Here is a 15864-nt window from a genome sequence, read left to right as displayed (position 1 = left end):
TTCCTTTGACACATATGTGCAAGACTGACAAAGACATATGTTAAGGAGACCTGTTCCTTGACCTCAAGCAGCTTATGACAATCCAGTCAATGAACAAATGTTTTAATTTTAGAAAAGAAAAGAAGAACACCTGGTCTATATAACCAGATATCTCCTTTCTCGGACTTCAACCCTTACTGACCCAACAAAGTTCTGAAAGTAAGAGATTATTAAAAATGGTTCATTTTCTTCGAGTAGGCATTTAAAACCTCATTCATTTCAAATGTTCCCTCTAAGGGGCGCCTGGGTGGCTCAGTGGGTTAAGCCGCTGCCTTCGGCTCAGGTCATGATCTCGGAGTCCTGGGATCGAGTCCCGCATCGGGCTCTCTGCTCAGCAGGGAGCCTGCTTCCTCCTGTCTCTCTGCCTGCCTCTCTGCCTGCTTGTGATCTCTCTCTGTCAAATAAATAAATAAAATCTTAAAAAAAAAAAATGTTCCCTCTAAGACTGCCAGCTGTTAAAAATTGTATAAGCTGTCTCCACAGAGCCATCTAATGCACTCATTTTCATTTGGGGACATCTACTGACAAGAGCAATGAGCAACAGATAAGGAGACAGATGACCTGGGTCCTACCTACTTCTCAGCCATCACTAGTGATGGGATGCTGGGTAAGTGGCTTTGTTCCTTAAATAAGAAAGGGCTTTTTAAACTTTGCTATGACATGGAAATCAAGGGAATATTGTTCCTGTTAAGTAACTAACCTTTCAAAGTTTACAAAAAGAAGCTTTCACTTTCAGGAAAATAAAGATACCACCAACAGATATATACTGAGCACCCACTACGTGCCAGGCACAGTGCTAGGCTCTAGGGATAGAATAATACAAAAGGCCCAGCTCTTTGGAGTGCCTGGGTGACTCAGTCTGTTAAGTGTCTGCCTTTGGCTCAGGTCATGATCCCAGGGTCCTGGGATCAGGTTCCACAACAGGCTCCTTGCTCAGTGGGGAGCCTGCTTCTCCTTCTTCCTCTGCCTGCTGCTCCCCCTGCTTGTGCTCACTCACTCTCTGTCAAATAAATAAATAAAATCTTCTTTTAAAAATTATAATAACAAAAGGCCCAGCTCTTACCATGTTAGTCAGGGAGACCTAAATAAACAGTTACAGTGCCATGTGCTTTCTGCTGTAACTGGACTATGCATGGGCTGCCATCTGAATTGAAAGGCTGGGCATGAGTGTTGGTGGTTAAGGGCTGAGTTTTGCACATTAGCAAGGCAGCAAGGAACGGGGATTAGGGTTAGATAAGCATTTGGGGCAGAGGGAAAAACACATACCCAAGCAGGAAGCATAATGTATATGCTCCATACCCTGTTTGCCCCTCCAGAGGCACTGTCCATCCCTGTCCACTTTGCTCTGTGCCCCAGAATTGGCCTCTGTGGAATGCATCTCTGGAGCTCCCTTGCCTTCTGGCTTCTAACTGGATTCAGCCAATGAGATACACTGGGTGGAGAATGGAAGGAAGTGAGAGACAAAGTTCCGATGTGTGTCCCCCGGCTCCCTCTCTGAGGTACAGGGAGGCCACAGCTCCAGCACCCTAGGCTGACCCCCCTTACTCTAGATCCTGGGGGCAGCTTCCTCACTTGCCTCTTTAGATCTAGAGGTGGTAATGACCTTCCATTCTTGTTTCCCTTAACCCTGTCCGCACCTTTGTAAAAAGCCTAGTAAACTTTTCAGTTACCTCTTTTGTGTGTATCATCTGACTCCTGCCAGGACCCTGACTGATACATGTGTGGATTATGTAGAAATTGCAGGGCTGGAACATAGAGTGTATGTCTGCATAGGGCAAGACTGATGAGGGCAGAAAGTTGGCAGGAACCAGGTCCTTGAGGGCCTTGGATTCTCTGTGAGGAATGAGTAAAGATTTTACCATGAAGGTAAGAGGAAGCCAGTCTTTTAATCATTAGATTACATTTAAAAAGTCATTAGTAGTCATTATGGATAATATATGTACTACATATAATTCAGAAGCAGCTCCTTGCATGCTATCAGGCCTTAGGAGAAATGGAGCATGGAACATCAGTGATCATGCAGCTGCCCAGGGTGGGATAGGTTCAGTCGAAGGTGAGCAATCCTTTGTATGATAGAAGTGGTATATCCAGGATCAAACACAAGCAGGGCCAGAAGTTACAAGTAAGCAACAGATGCAGAAGGCCCCAAATCCCTCTACTTTAACTCATATTTATAGCTACATCAGGGCAGAAGGGAGGCTTATTATCAGCTGAAAGAGGAGGAAAATAAGATGATCCTTGTTCATGGATGGGTTGCCTTGTGTTGTGGATGGCATTGTGTCCCACAAAAATTCATATGTTGAAGCTCTTCCAATTTGATGGTATTTTAGAATGAGGCCTTTGGGAGGTAATTAGGCTTAGAAGAGATCATGAGTCAGGACCCCCATGATGGGATTAGTGCCCTTAAAAGAAGAGACCTCAGAGAGCTTCCTTCTTCTCTCTCTCTCTCTACCATGTGAGGACACAGCAAGGAGGTGGCTGTCTGCAATCCTGAAAGAGGGACTTCACCAGAACCTAATCATACTGGCACCCTGGTCTGAGACTTCTATCCTCCAAAACTATAAAATCTGTTATTCAAGCCACCCACTTTTGTGATTTTTTTTATGACAAACCTAGCAGCTGTTGTTAATTCACGACATCAATTAGTAATGACTCTGAAAGGTAGGGGAGTCCTCCATTGTCAGCATTCCAAATGTGATATCTAGTCATTCACTGTGTGTGGAAAAGAGAAATGAACTGATGTAAGATTATATACAGACTCAGAGGGAGTGGCAATAGCTTGGCTGGTTGGTCAGGGAACTGGAAAAAGAAAATTGGAATACCAGGGTCAAAAAGATCTGAGTAAGAGACATTTGGACTTATGATAGTTGGCAAAAAATATCGTTGTGTCAAATGCTAACACCTGACAGAGATCATCCACAATGGCAGAGGTAGTAAACCCCAAGTAGACAGAATGACTGACCAGTTGGCATCAGCCCATCTGAGATAATATAGGTGATATTAGTATCACCTATTCTACTGCTGACATCGTGGGCTCATGGATGATAGACCTGGTGGTAGGGATGAAGGTTATGTCCAACAGCATGATTTCCATTCATCCAAGCGTATCCAGCTACTGCCACTGCTAAATGTCTAACATCCCAGCAACAGAGCTAAGAACCTGGCATTATACCATCTCTTGCAGAGATCAACTATTTTCACCCTTCAAGAGGCAGCAATGTATGTCTGAGATCAATACATATTTTGAACGTAAGGTTGTCTTTCCTTCCTGCAGGGCCTTGGCCCAAAACCACCAAAGATTTGCAGAGTGTTCGATTTACCTATGTGGAATGAAATAACATTGTCTTAGACTGAGAGACTCACTCTCCAGGAAAGAAGTGGTGTAATGGGAACAAGATCATGGCAACCATTGGTCCTATTAGATTGCACACCACTAGAAGCCATCATCCTGACAGCAACAGAACAGTCTCTTACAGACATAACTGAGGTGCCAATTCAGAGATGATAAACTGAAGGGGTTGGGTGCCATTGCAAATGAAATGACCATCGTGTAGATTACATGGGTTCAAGAGACAAGGGATGATGTAGGAATAACCCCACTTATCCTCACTCCTTAGAAACAAGACCAACCAGAATCTTGTGAAAGCTGCTTTGAAGTGGGGCAAAGTTACTATAAGTAAGAAGTCAGTATGAATGGCACAAGGGTGGGCTGCAATGGATTCTGTGGTACTCCACCCAGATCTCCCCTTGGGAGATGCACATATTCCTTCCAGCTGCTAATATCAGCTGCTGACAGGAGGAGTCAAGATGGCGGAGAAGTAGCAGGCTGAGACTACTTCAGGTAGCAGGAGATCAGCTAGATAGCTTATCTAAAGATTGCAAACACCTACAAATCCAACGGAAGATCGAAGAGAAGAAGAACAGCAATTCTAGAAACAGAAAATCAACCACTTTCTGAAAGGTAGGACTGGCGGAGAAGTGAATCCAACGCAAAAGGAGAATAGACCGCGGTGGGAGGGGCCAGCTCCTGGCAAGCAGCGGAGCAACGGAGCACAAAATCAGGACTTTTAAAAGTCTGTTCCGCTGAGGGACATCGCTCCAGAGGCTAAACCAGGGTGAAGCCCACGCGGGGTCAGTGTGGCCTCAGGTCCCGCAGGGTCACAGAAGGATCAGGGGTGTCTGAGTGTCGCAGAGCTTACAGGTATTAGAACGGGGAAGCCGGCTACAGACACAGAGCCGAGGAGTGAGCTCTCAGCTCGGGGTTACCTTGAACCGGTCGCAGGCTCGGTCAGCTTGGAGCGCGGCCGGAGGCCAGGCAGATGGGAGTAGATGGGAACGAGAAAAACATGCAGCCAAGAATACTATATCCAGCTAGGCTATCATTGAAAATAGAAGGAGAGATTAAAAGTTTCCAGGACAAACAAAAACTGAAAGAATTTGCAAACACCAAACCAGCTCTACAGGAAATATTGAAAGGGGTCCTCTAAGCAAAGAGAGAGCCTAAAAGTAGTAGATCAGAAAGGAACAGAGACAATATACAGTAACAGTCACCTTACAAGCAATACAATGGCACTAAATTCATATCTCTCAATAGTTACCCTGAATGTTAATGGGCTAAATGCCCCCAATCAAAAGACACAGGGTAGGGGTGCCTGGGTGGCTCAGTGGGTTAAAGCCTCTGCCTTCGGCCCAGGTCATGATCCCAGGGTCCTGGGATCGAGCCCCACATTGGGCTCTCTGCTCAGCAGAGAGCCTGCTTCCCCTCCTTTTCTTTCTACCTGCCTCTCTCCCTGCTTGTGATCTTTGTCTGTCAAATAAATAAATAAAAATCTTAAAAAAAAAGATACAGGGTATCAGAATGGATAAAAAAACAAAACCCATCTATATGTTGCCTACAAGAAACTCATTTTAAACCCGAAGACACCTCCAGATTTAAAGTGAGGGGATGGAAAACAATTTACCATGCTAATGGACATCAGAAGAAAGCAGGAGTGGCAATCTGTATATCAGATCAATTAGATTTCAAGCCAAAGACTATAATAAGAGATGAGGAAGGACACTATATCATACTCAAAGGATCTGTCCAACAAGAAGATCTAACAATTTTAAATATCTATGCCCCTAACGTGGGAGTGGCCAACTATATAAACCAATTAATAACAAAATCAAAGAAACACATCAACAATAATACAATAATAGTAGGGGATTTTAACACTCCCCTCACTGAAATAGACATATCATCCAAGCAAAAGATCAACAAGGATATAAAGGCCTTGAATGACACATTGGACCAGATGGACATCACAGATATATTCAGAACATTTCATCCCAAAGCAACAGAATACACATTCTTCTCTAGTGTACATGGAACATTCTCCAGAATAGATCACATCCTGGGTCCTAAATCAGGTCTCAACCAGTATCAAAAGATTGGGATCATTCCCTGCATATTTTTATACCACAATGCTCTGAAGCTAGAACTCAATCACAAGAGGAAATTTGGAAAGAACCCAAATACATGGAGACTAAATAGCATCCTTCTAAAGAATGAATGGGTCAACCAGGAAATTAAAGAAGAATTGAAAAAATTCATGGAAACAAATGATAATGAAAACACAACGGTTCAAAATCTGTGGGACACAACAAAGGCAGTCCTGAGAGGAAAATATATAGCGGTACAAGCCTTTCTCAAGAAACAAGAAAGGTCTCAGGTACACAACCTAACCCTACACCTAAAGGAGCTGGAGAAAGAACAAGAAAGAAACCCTATACCCAGCAGGAGAAGAGAAATCATAAAGATCAGAGCAGAAATCAATGAAATAGAAAACAAAAAAACAATAGAACAAATCAACGAAACTAGGAGCTGGTTCTTTGAAAGAATTAATAAGATTGATAAACCCCTGGCCAGACTTCTCAAAAAGAAAAGAGAAAGGACCCAAATAAATAAAATCATGAATGAAAGAGGAGAGATCACAAGGAACACCAAAGAAATACAGACAATTATAAGAACATACTATGAGCAACTCTACGCCAACAAATTTGACAATCTGGAAGAAATGGATGCATTCCTAGAGACATATAAACTACCACAACTGAACCAGGAAGAAATAGAAAGCCTCAACAGACCCATAAGCAGTAAGGAGATTGAAATAGTCATCAAAAATCTCCAAACAAACAAAAGCCCAGGGCCAGACAGCTTCCTGGGAGAATTCTACCAAACATTTAAAGAAGAACTAATTCCTATTCTCCTGAAACTGTTCCAAAAAAACAGAAACGGAAGGAAAACTTCCAAACTCATTTTATGAGGCCAGCATCACCTTGATCCCAAAACCAGACAAGGATCCCATCAAAAAAGAGAACTACAGACCAATATCCTTAATGAACATAGATGCAAAAATTCTCACCAAAATACTAGCCAATAGGATTCAACAGTACACAAAAAGGATTATTCACCACGACCAAGTGGGATTTATTCCAGGGCTGCTAGTTTGGTTCAACATCCGCAAATCAATGTGATACAATACATTACTAAAAAAAAAGAACAAGAACCATATGATACTCTCAATAGATGCTGAAAAAGCATTTGACAAAGTACAGCATCCCTTCCTGATCAAAACTCTTCAAAGTGTAGGGATAGAGGGCACACACCTCAATGTTATCAAAGCCATCTATGAAAAACCCACCGCAAATATCATTCTCAATGGAGAAAAACTGAAAGCTTTTCCGCTAAGGTCAGGAACACGGCAGGGATGTCCGTTATCACCACTGCTATTCAACATAATACTAGAAGTCCTAGCCTCAGCAATCAGAAAACAAAAGGAAATTAAACACATCCAAATCGACAAAGAAGAAGTCAAACTATCACTCTTCGCAGATGATATGATACTTTATGTGAGAAACCCAAAAGACTCCACTCCAAAACTGCTAGAACTTGTACAGGAATTCAGTAAAGTGTCAGGATATAAAATCAATGCACAGAAATCAGTTGCATTTCTCTACACCAACAAGAAGACAGAAGAAAGAGAAATTAAGGAGTCAATCCATTTACAATTGCACCCAAAACTATAAGATACCTAGGAATAAACCTAACCAAAGAGGCTAAGAATCTATACTCAGAAAACTATAAAGTACTCGTGAAAGAAACTGAGGAAGACACAAAGAAATGGAAAAATGTTCCATGCTCCTGGATTGGGAGAATAAATATTGTGAAAATGTCTATGCTACCTAAAGCAATCTACACATTTAATGCAATTCCTATCAAAATACAATCCATTTTTTTTTTCAAAGAAATGGAACAAATAATCCTAAAATTTATATGGAACCAGAAAAGACCTCGAATAGCCAAAGGAATATTGAAAAAGAAAGCCAAAGTTGGTGGCATCACAACTCCGGACTTCAAGCTCTATTACAAAGCTGTCATCATCAAGACAGCATGGTACTGGCACAAAAACAGACACATAGATCAATGGAACAGAATAGAGAGCCCAGAAATAGACCCTCAACTCTATGGTCAACTAATCTTCGACAAAGCAGGAAAGAATGTCCAATGGAAAAAAGACAGCCTCTTCAATAAATGGTGTTGGGAAAATTGGACAGCCACATGTAGAAAGATGAAATTGGACCATTTCCTTATACCACACACGAAAATAGACTCAAAATGGATGAAGGACCTCAATGTCAGAAAGGAATCCATCAAAATCCTTGAGGAGAACACAGGCAGCAACCTCTTCAACCTCAGCTGCAGCAACATCTTCCCAGGAACATTGCCAAAGGCAAGGGAAGCAAGAGCAAAAATGAACTATTGGGATTTTATCAAGATCAAAAGCTTTTGCACAGCAAAGGAAACAGTTAACAAAACCAAAAGAAAACTGACAGAATGGGAGAAGATATTTGCAAAGACATATCAGATAAAGGGCTAGTGTCCAAAATCTATAAAGAACTTAGCAAACTCAACACCTAAAGAACAAATAATCCAATCAAGAAATGGGCAGAAGGGGCGCCTGGGTGGCTCAGTGGGTTAAGCTGCTGCCTTCGGCTCGGGTCATGATCTCAGGATCCTGGGGTCGAGTCCCGCATTGGGCTCTCTGCTCAGCAGGGAGCCTGCTTCCCTCTCTCTCTCTCTGCCTGCCTCTCCATCTACTTGTGATCTCTCTCTGTCAAATAAATAAATAAATAAATCTTTAAAAAAAAAAAAAAAGAAATGGGCAGAAGACATGAACAGACATTTCTGCAAAGAAGACATTCAGATGGCCAACAGACACATGAAAAAGTGCTCCATATCACTCGGCATCAGGGAAATACAAATCAAAACCACAATGAGATATCACCTCACACCAGTCAGAATGGCTAAAATTAACAAGTCAGGAAATGACAAATGCTGGTGAGGATGCGGAGAAAGGGCAACCCTCCTACACTGTTGGTGGGAATGCAAGCTGGTGCAACCACTCTGGAAAACAGCATGGAGGTTCCTCAAAATGTTGAAAATAGAACTACCCTATGACCCAGCAATTGCACTACTAGGTATTTACCCTAAAGATCAAACGTAGTGATCCGAAGGGACACGTGCACCTGAATGTTTATAGCAGCAATGTCTACAATAGCCAAACTATGGAAAGAACCTAGATGTCCATCAACAGATGAATGGATAAAGAAGATGTGGTATATATACACAATGGAATACTGTGCAGCCATCAAAAGAAATGAAATCTTGCCATTTGCGACAACGTGGATGGAACTAGAGGGTATCATGTTTAGCGAAATAAGTCAATCGGAGAAAGACAACTATCATATGATCTCCCTGATATGAGGAAGTGGAGATGCAACATGGGGGGTTAAGGGCGTAGGAGAAGAATAAATGAAACAAGATGGGATTAGGAGGGAGACAAACCATAAGTGACTCTTAATCTCACAAAACAGAGAGTTGCTGGGGGGAGGGGGTTGGGAGAAGGGGGTGAGGTTATGGACATTGGGGAGGGTATGTGCTATGGTGAGTGCTATGAAGTGTGTAAACCTGGTGATTCACAGACCTGGGGATAAAAATATATGTCTATAAAAAATAAAAATAAATTTAAAAATATATATATCAGCTGCTGACAACTTACAGCTGTGCCCCTCACAGAACGTTGTCCTCAGCCACAAGACTACACATTGCCCAGAGCTATGACCCTTTCCAGAGGGCAGCCCCCAGCTATGACTGGTTGACTCAGGATTATGAAGACCAGATTCCTTTAGAATGAGCTAAAGCCTCAGTCTCAACCATGTTCCTGGTTAGTTTCTCACTCTGACCCACTCTGCCTTCTTTGTGTCCTTGTAAGTGTATGTCCCAAGAGCACATCCCTTGCCTTCTGCATATAACTCTCTGTCTCAGAATCTGTTTCCAAGGGAACCCAATATAAGATCTAAAACTTCTATTCACTCTAACAAAGTAAACACAATGGAAAAGAAAACAAGAAATTACTTTAATTTTAGGTTAGTTACTAGGTGCAATTAGACTTCTCTTTTGAAATTAGGAAACTTTTTTTTTTTTTAAGAAATATTGTGCATAGTGACTGGCATTCTCATAGTCACCCATCGTTTTTTTGGCATGTTAGACACTGATGAATGTCATTCAAGCCACTCCATCTATAGTATTTTGTAATGGCGGCCTAGGCAAACTAATAAAGGCAGCCCAGAAACTAGGGTGAGGTGCTATCAGGAATATCTCATTGTGGAAAAGAAGTCTTGTGTCAAGCCAGCAGAGAGAAAAGAAGGTTGAAAATTTTGTAACCCACATGGGTTTTATTGTATTAAATTCAGCCTACTGTTTATCACTACTAGAAAGTTATTTTGTGACTGCTTCTTCCCTTGAGGGTTTTGCAGTGGCAAATGAGAGTCATGATAGACTAGGTTATACTGTGGCAATAAGTGTCTCTAAATACCTCAGTGGCTTGCAATGACAAAGATTTGTCTCTCCCTTATTCTACTTATCAAGTTAGGGTCAGCTTCTGCTCTGATCCAGTTAATTTCACTTTGGGACTTAAGGTAATGGAGAAGTCTTCTTGTGGAATTGTGGGCCACACATACTGATTTATAGCTTCTACTCAGAAATGGCCTCTATTGGGCCAAAACAAGTCAGGCAGCCACTTCTGAGTACAATAGGGTAGTGATGGGTAATCTTCCCATAGACAGAGACACCACAGAGAGAAGCACCAAAATTACAGGTAAACAGTAATACAGTCTACCACAGTGAGGTGGGTTTTTTTTCTCCTTAAAGAGTGGTCCAGGGGTACCTGGGTGGCTCAGTGGGTTAAAGCCTCTGCCTTCGGCTCAGGTCATGATTCCAGGGTCCTGGGATCAAGCCCTGCATTGGGCTCTCTGCTCAGCAGGGAGCCTGTTTTCCCCTCTCTCTCTGCCTGCCTCTCTGCCTACTTGTGGTCTCTCTTTCTGTCTGTCAAATAAATAAATAAAATCTTAAAAAAAAAAAAAAAGACTGGTCCATATGCATGGAAATCCAATCAAAGTGGACCCATAACTATAGTGGTCTTTGCATTTCTATATTCCTGGGATTTAAAGTTTAATAACATCTGTATCTTTGGGGTAAATACCCAGTAGTGCAATTGCAGGGTCATAGGGTAGCTCTATTTTTAATTTTTCAAGGAATCTCCACACTGTTTTCCAAAATGACAGCACCAACTTTCATTCCCACTAACAGTATAAGAGGGTTCCCCTTTCTCCACATCTTCTCCAACACTTGTTGTTTCCTATCCTGTTAATTTTGGCCATTCTGGTGTAAGGTGGTATCTCAATGTAGTTTTGATTTGATTTTCCCTGATGGCTAATGATGATGAATATTTTTTCATGTGTCTGTTAGCCATTTGTATGTCTTCAGAAAGGATGAATACCCAACTTTTGTATCAACATGGATGGGACTGGAGGAGATTATGCTGTGAAATAAGTCAAGCAGAGAGAGTCAATTAACATATGGTTTCACTTACTTATGGAGCATAAGGAATAGCATGGAGGACATTAGGAGAAGGAAAGGAAAAGTAAATTGGGGTAAATCAGAGGGAGAGATGAAGCATGAGAGACTGTGGACTCTGAGAAACAAACGGAGGGTTTTGGAGGGGAGGAAGGTGGGGGATGGGTGAGCCTGGTGGTGGGTATTATGGAAGGCAAGTATTGCATGGAGCACTGGGTGTGGTGCATAAACAATGAATCTTGGAACACTGAAAAAAATAAAATTGGGGGCGCCTGGGTGGCTCAGTGGGTTAAAGCCTCTGCCTTCGGCTCGGGTCATGATCCCAGGGTCCTAGGATCGAGCCCCACATCGGGCTGTCTGCTCTGCAGGGAGCCTGCTTCCTCTTCTCTCTCTCTCTGCCTGCCTCTCTGCCTACTTGTGATCTCTGTCTGTCAAATAAATAAATAAAATATTAAAAAAATAATAATAAAAAATAAAATTAAATTAAGATGTTAAAAAAATAAAGATTAACAACATAAAACATTTAATAAAAAAGATGCCATGTATTTTGAATGTTATTGACATCCTATGAGATCATTCTCATAAAAAATAATTATTTTATTGTTTTAAACTTTATTGTTTAAACATTTTGCTATTTCTATCATCAGAAAATTAGAATCTCAAAATCCATAATGTAAGAGGACAAATTAGACAGGCATATATCTAATTTGTAAATACATGAAGGGAGGGAAGTAAAGAGAGGGAGGGAAAGAAGGAGGAGAGTGTGAAAGGCCTCACTAGAAATCCAGCACCATATGTAATACTAGAAAGTCCTAATATGACCTGGGAGTTCTGCAAGGAATCACCATGGACAGTTCCCATGGTGTGTGTCTGCTGTGGATAAAGTGACTAGACTTCTTACTGCTAAGAGGTGTGGAGTTCTGGAGTAAACAGCCAGGCTTATCACCTTTCCAAATAAGATGACCATTTGAGTCTTGTAAAGTCATCTAATAATCCAAATATGCTTGGGATTAAAAACAGGGTATATTCAAGTCATAAGCATTTTGGTAGGGTCATAGACATCTCTGTATCTTCAGATATCAGAGAAATGCCTGAAAGGTGATCCTGATAAGGAAGAAGAAAATAAAAAAGATCTTTGTTTGTGATCCTCTCTTGGCTGTGTCTCTGGGATCAAGACATGAGAATCAGCCCTTTGAGTTAATCCAAAACTAACCCAACTTTGTGGAGTTGCATAACCCGGTTTAGCTAAGTTAGTGGTCTTTGGGGTCAAGCATACCTGAATCAGAATCCTATCTTTGCCTCACACCAGCCATGTGACCTAGAGCAACTTAACCTCTCTGAACCTTGGATTCTTCATCTGTAATATGGGGATAATAATCTGAATTATTTATATGGTTGTGATGAAGATTAAATGAAACACATGTAACACTCCTGGCACATGACAAGTCCTTACTCAGGTGTAGCTATCATTAGTCATCATAATCATTAGCTTTATCATCTTCATCATGATAAGCCAATCTATATAATTAGGGAGGTAGACTTCTACCTCAATCATAAAACATTCCACAGGCTGAGGAGGTAATGTTTGTTCCCACAACTATGTTCATAGTGTAATTACATGTTCTAGATTTCTTATTTCAAAAACATTACAATCTATCTCATTAATAAACTGATTAGTGATTTAATGCTTTGTTTTTAATGGTTTTTAAAATCTGATTATTATATCCTAATTGTTTTTCCCATTAAATTTAGCATCAGCCACAGCACCACAAAAATGAGTGCCTTCATAATTGAACGATTTCCATTCTCATTGAGACGAATCTGAAGTTTGTGATTTCATGAACTGAAATGATTTCTTTGTCTTTATTCAGAAAGAGAAAACATCTGCTCTCTAATAATAATGTCATGGGAAATTACTACAGAAATCAGTCATTTTGTACTTCCTCCTTGGGTAAATTTGCAAACTTCATAGCTTTGTAGGGTTATTTCAAGAGAAAAGAGAAAATTAAATCTATCCAAAAATGCTGCCTTCTAAACCTAATTGCTACCAAGCTATTTTCTTCCCATATTCAGACTGTTACTGGGTGAAGCACAATTTGTGGGGTGGCATTTTTGGGGGAAGGCACAATAAAGAAAATTAATTATAGAGCTCCAGAGCTCATCTGCCCAAGCAGAAGTAAGATATACATTAATAAGCGACTAACTAGAACCCACACAAATCTGAATATTTCCCTTCCTAAGAATGAATTCTTCTTAGGTGCTTTGATAGCCATGGACTGTATGATTGTAATATAGACAATAAATGGGCAGGCATGTTAGGCTTTAAAATGCCATTCTATGTCAGTTCTCTGGCCATTTCACCAAGAGTTTAATTTAATCTGAAATTTATTTTCTGTGCAAAAACATTTTTTATTTTCTTACCTGAGAAGACAAAAGTTGGAGATGCTTTCCTTTTGAGCTCATCTCCCTTCCCATAATACCCAAAGAGACTGCTATCTGTAAATGGCTCAAGAAAAAGAGAATAGAAGTAGAAAACAAAAATCCTAGAACACAGTGAAAAAAAAGCACAAATTTTAGAAACTGTGATTTACTTACTTGTGAATTTATCATTTTTAAAACAAATAACCAATACTGGAAAGAAGATTGAGAAATAGGTACCATATTCCACTGTTGGTAAAGCTATGAACTGATACAAACCCCTTGAAAAGTTGGTACCTCATCTCCAAAACAAAGAATGTAAGAATCTTAGACTATGTGCTCTAGAGTTGGAAGCCTGCCTTCTAGTCCTTACCATTACATGCTGTGTGACTGGATAAGTCTCTTGGGTTTCCTGAACCTCATTCTCCTCATCTATAAACACTAGAAGAATAATACTGTCAACCTCTTAGGTCTGTCATGAAAGTCAATTGAGATAATAACTGTAAAATATTTATTACAGAGTATATTCATTTTCTATTGCTGCAAAACAATTTACCACAAAATCTGTAGTTTATAACTATATATATTTCTTATATCACAGTTTTTGTGGGGTGCAAGTCTGCATATGGCTTGCTGGGCCCTCTGCAAGGCTGCAGTCAAAGTGTCTGCTGGAGCTGTATTTTCATCTGAAGGCTTGATGGCAGATGTAATTGGCTCTTGGGTGAAAGCCATCCTCATCTCCTAACAGTTGCCCTCAACTCCTTGCTACGTGGGCCTTCTAACATGAACACTTTTTCAAATCTAGCAAGGGAGAAAATCCCTAGAATGAGTCTTCTGGAGAAACTGAGCCTTATATAATGTAAGATAATTACATCCTATCAATTTTGTCATATTCTACCAATTAAAAGTAAGTTAGGTCCTGTTCATATGCAAGGTGAGGAAAATAACCCAAAGCCATGAATACCATGAGTTGGGGATTAGGAATGCCATCTTAGAGTCTATTTCCCACAGAGAGACATATTAAATATTAGCTATTGCATATAATAAGAAATACGGCACAAAATTATTTATGACATAGAAAAATGTGAAACAACTTAAATGGCCACCATTTATGGAAATGCAAGGTCAATGTGGCTGAAGCATACTGTGTGAAATGCAGGGGGACAATGGAATTACCAAATCAGAAGGAGAAGGTCAAAATTTTCCTGGCTTAGCTACAGAACTCCCTCAACAGAACAGTACAAGTGAACCCAACACAAGGAGTGGGGATACGTAGAATTTTTCAAAGTGATACAAAGTATTTCTTTAGCCATAAACATAATTCTGGGGAGGATGGGATTATTTATAGAATGTTTAAAAATTATATAAGGTATTTCATTAGCCATAAACATAATTTTTATCAGTCATAGCAGAATTTGGGTCTAAATCACTGGTTGTAAACAGAGGAGAAAGTTTATAAAGAGAAACAGTAAAATATAATAAGTTAAGGTTCTGTTAGGCGTCAGGAGGGACAGTCTTCTTAACAATGCTCTGTCCCAAAGGTATTTTATCTTGCCAAAGATGATAGGATCAGTGTCTTGAGAGAGCAAAAAATAAACAGAGCTTGGCCTTGTGTTTTGGCTTTATTTTAACCATGATACAAAGGGAAACAGAGAACTAGTGTTACATACCAGAAATTAAAACATAGTTTTAAGAGTGTTAGAACAAGAAACTTCATTTTTGGCTCTAAAAGAATTTAAACTCTTGAGGGTTTAAGTTCAGTTATATCTGACCAGGCTAATATATATAGTTTATGAACCATTATTACTCTAGTCATGTTTTGTGACTTCTCATAATTTCCTAAAACATACTTCATGATCCTTGAGGGGCACAAACACATGGTAAATTTACATAGTAGATGGGTAATGACAGGTTCTTGTAATAAAATAATTTGACATCAAGCATTTACCATGCCACTTTATGGATAGCAAAGAACTTCACCACCTAGAGCAGTAAAGTTTGAGACCTTGTCTCCCTTAATTATTCATTCTATAACTAATCCAAAATCAATGAATAAATATTTAGTTCCCGAAGGCCAAAAATATACTGAATCCTCTGACCTCTTATCAGCAAATAGAAAAGAAAAAAATTTACAGGCAGTGTTGGAATAAAAATTTCAAATGTTTTCTTCAGAGTTTCCCTATTGAAACTGATTTCCTTCTTAAAGGAAGATTTGTATTTCTGATTCTGCTTCTTCTTTCTCAAAGAGAGAACTTGTGTTACTCTGTTTTCAGAGAAGACCAACATGCCAACAGACTTATGAGGAAAAGTACCCAGAATAAACTGTAGGAATATGACCAGACGGGTGGGAATAAGAACACAGATTTCTAGTCAGAGGTCAGTAGATCTGAGATTCTGCATGTCTAACAAGCTCCCAGGTGATACCTACAGAGTGGGTATGAGAACCCCAC

The sequence above is a fragment of the Lutra lutra genome, chromosome 4, assembly GCF_902655055.1.
Source record: "Lutra lutra chromosome 4, mLutLut1.2, whole genome shotgun sequence".
In the NCBI taxonomy this organism is placed as follows: domain Eukaryota; kingdom Metazoa; phylum Chordata; class Mammalia; order Carnivora; family Mustelidae; genus Lutra; species Lutra lutra.
Note: the sequence above shows the minus strand (reverse complement) of the source record.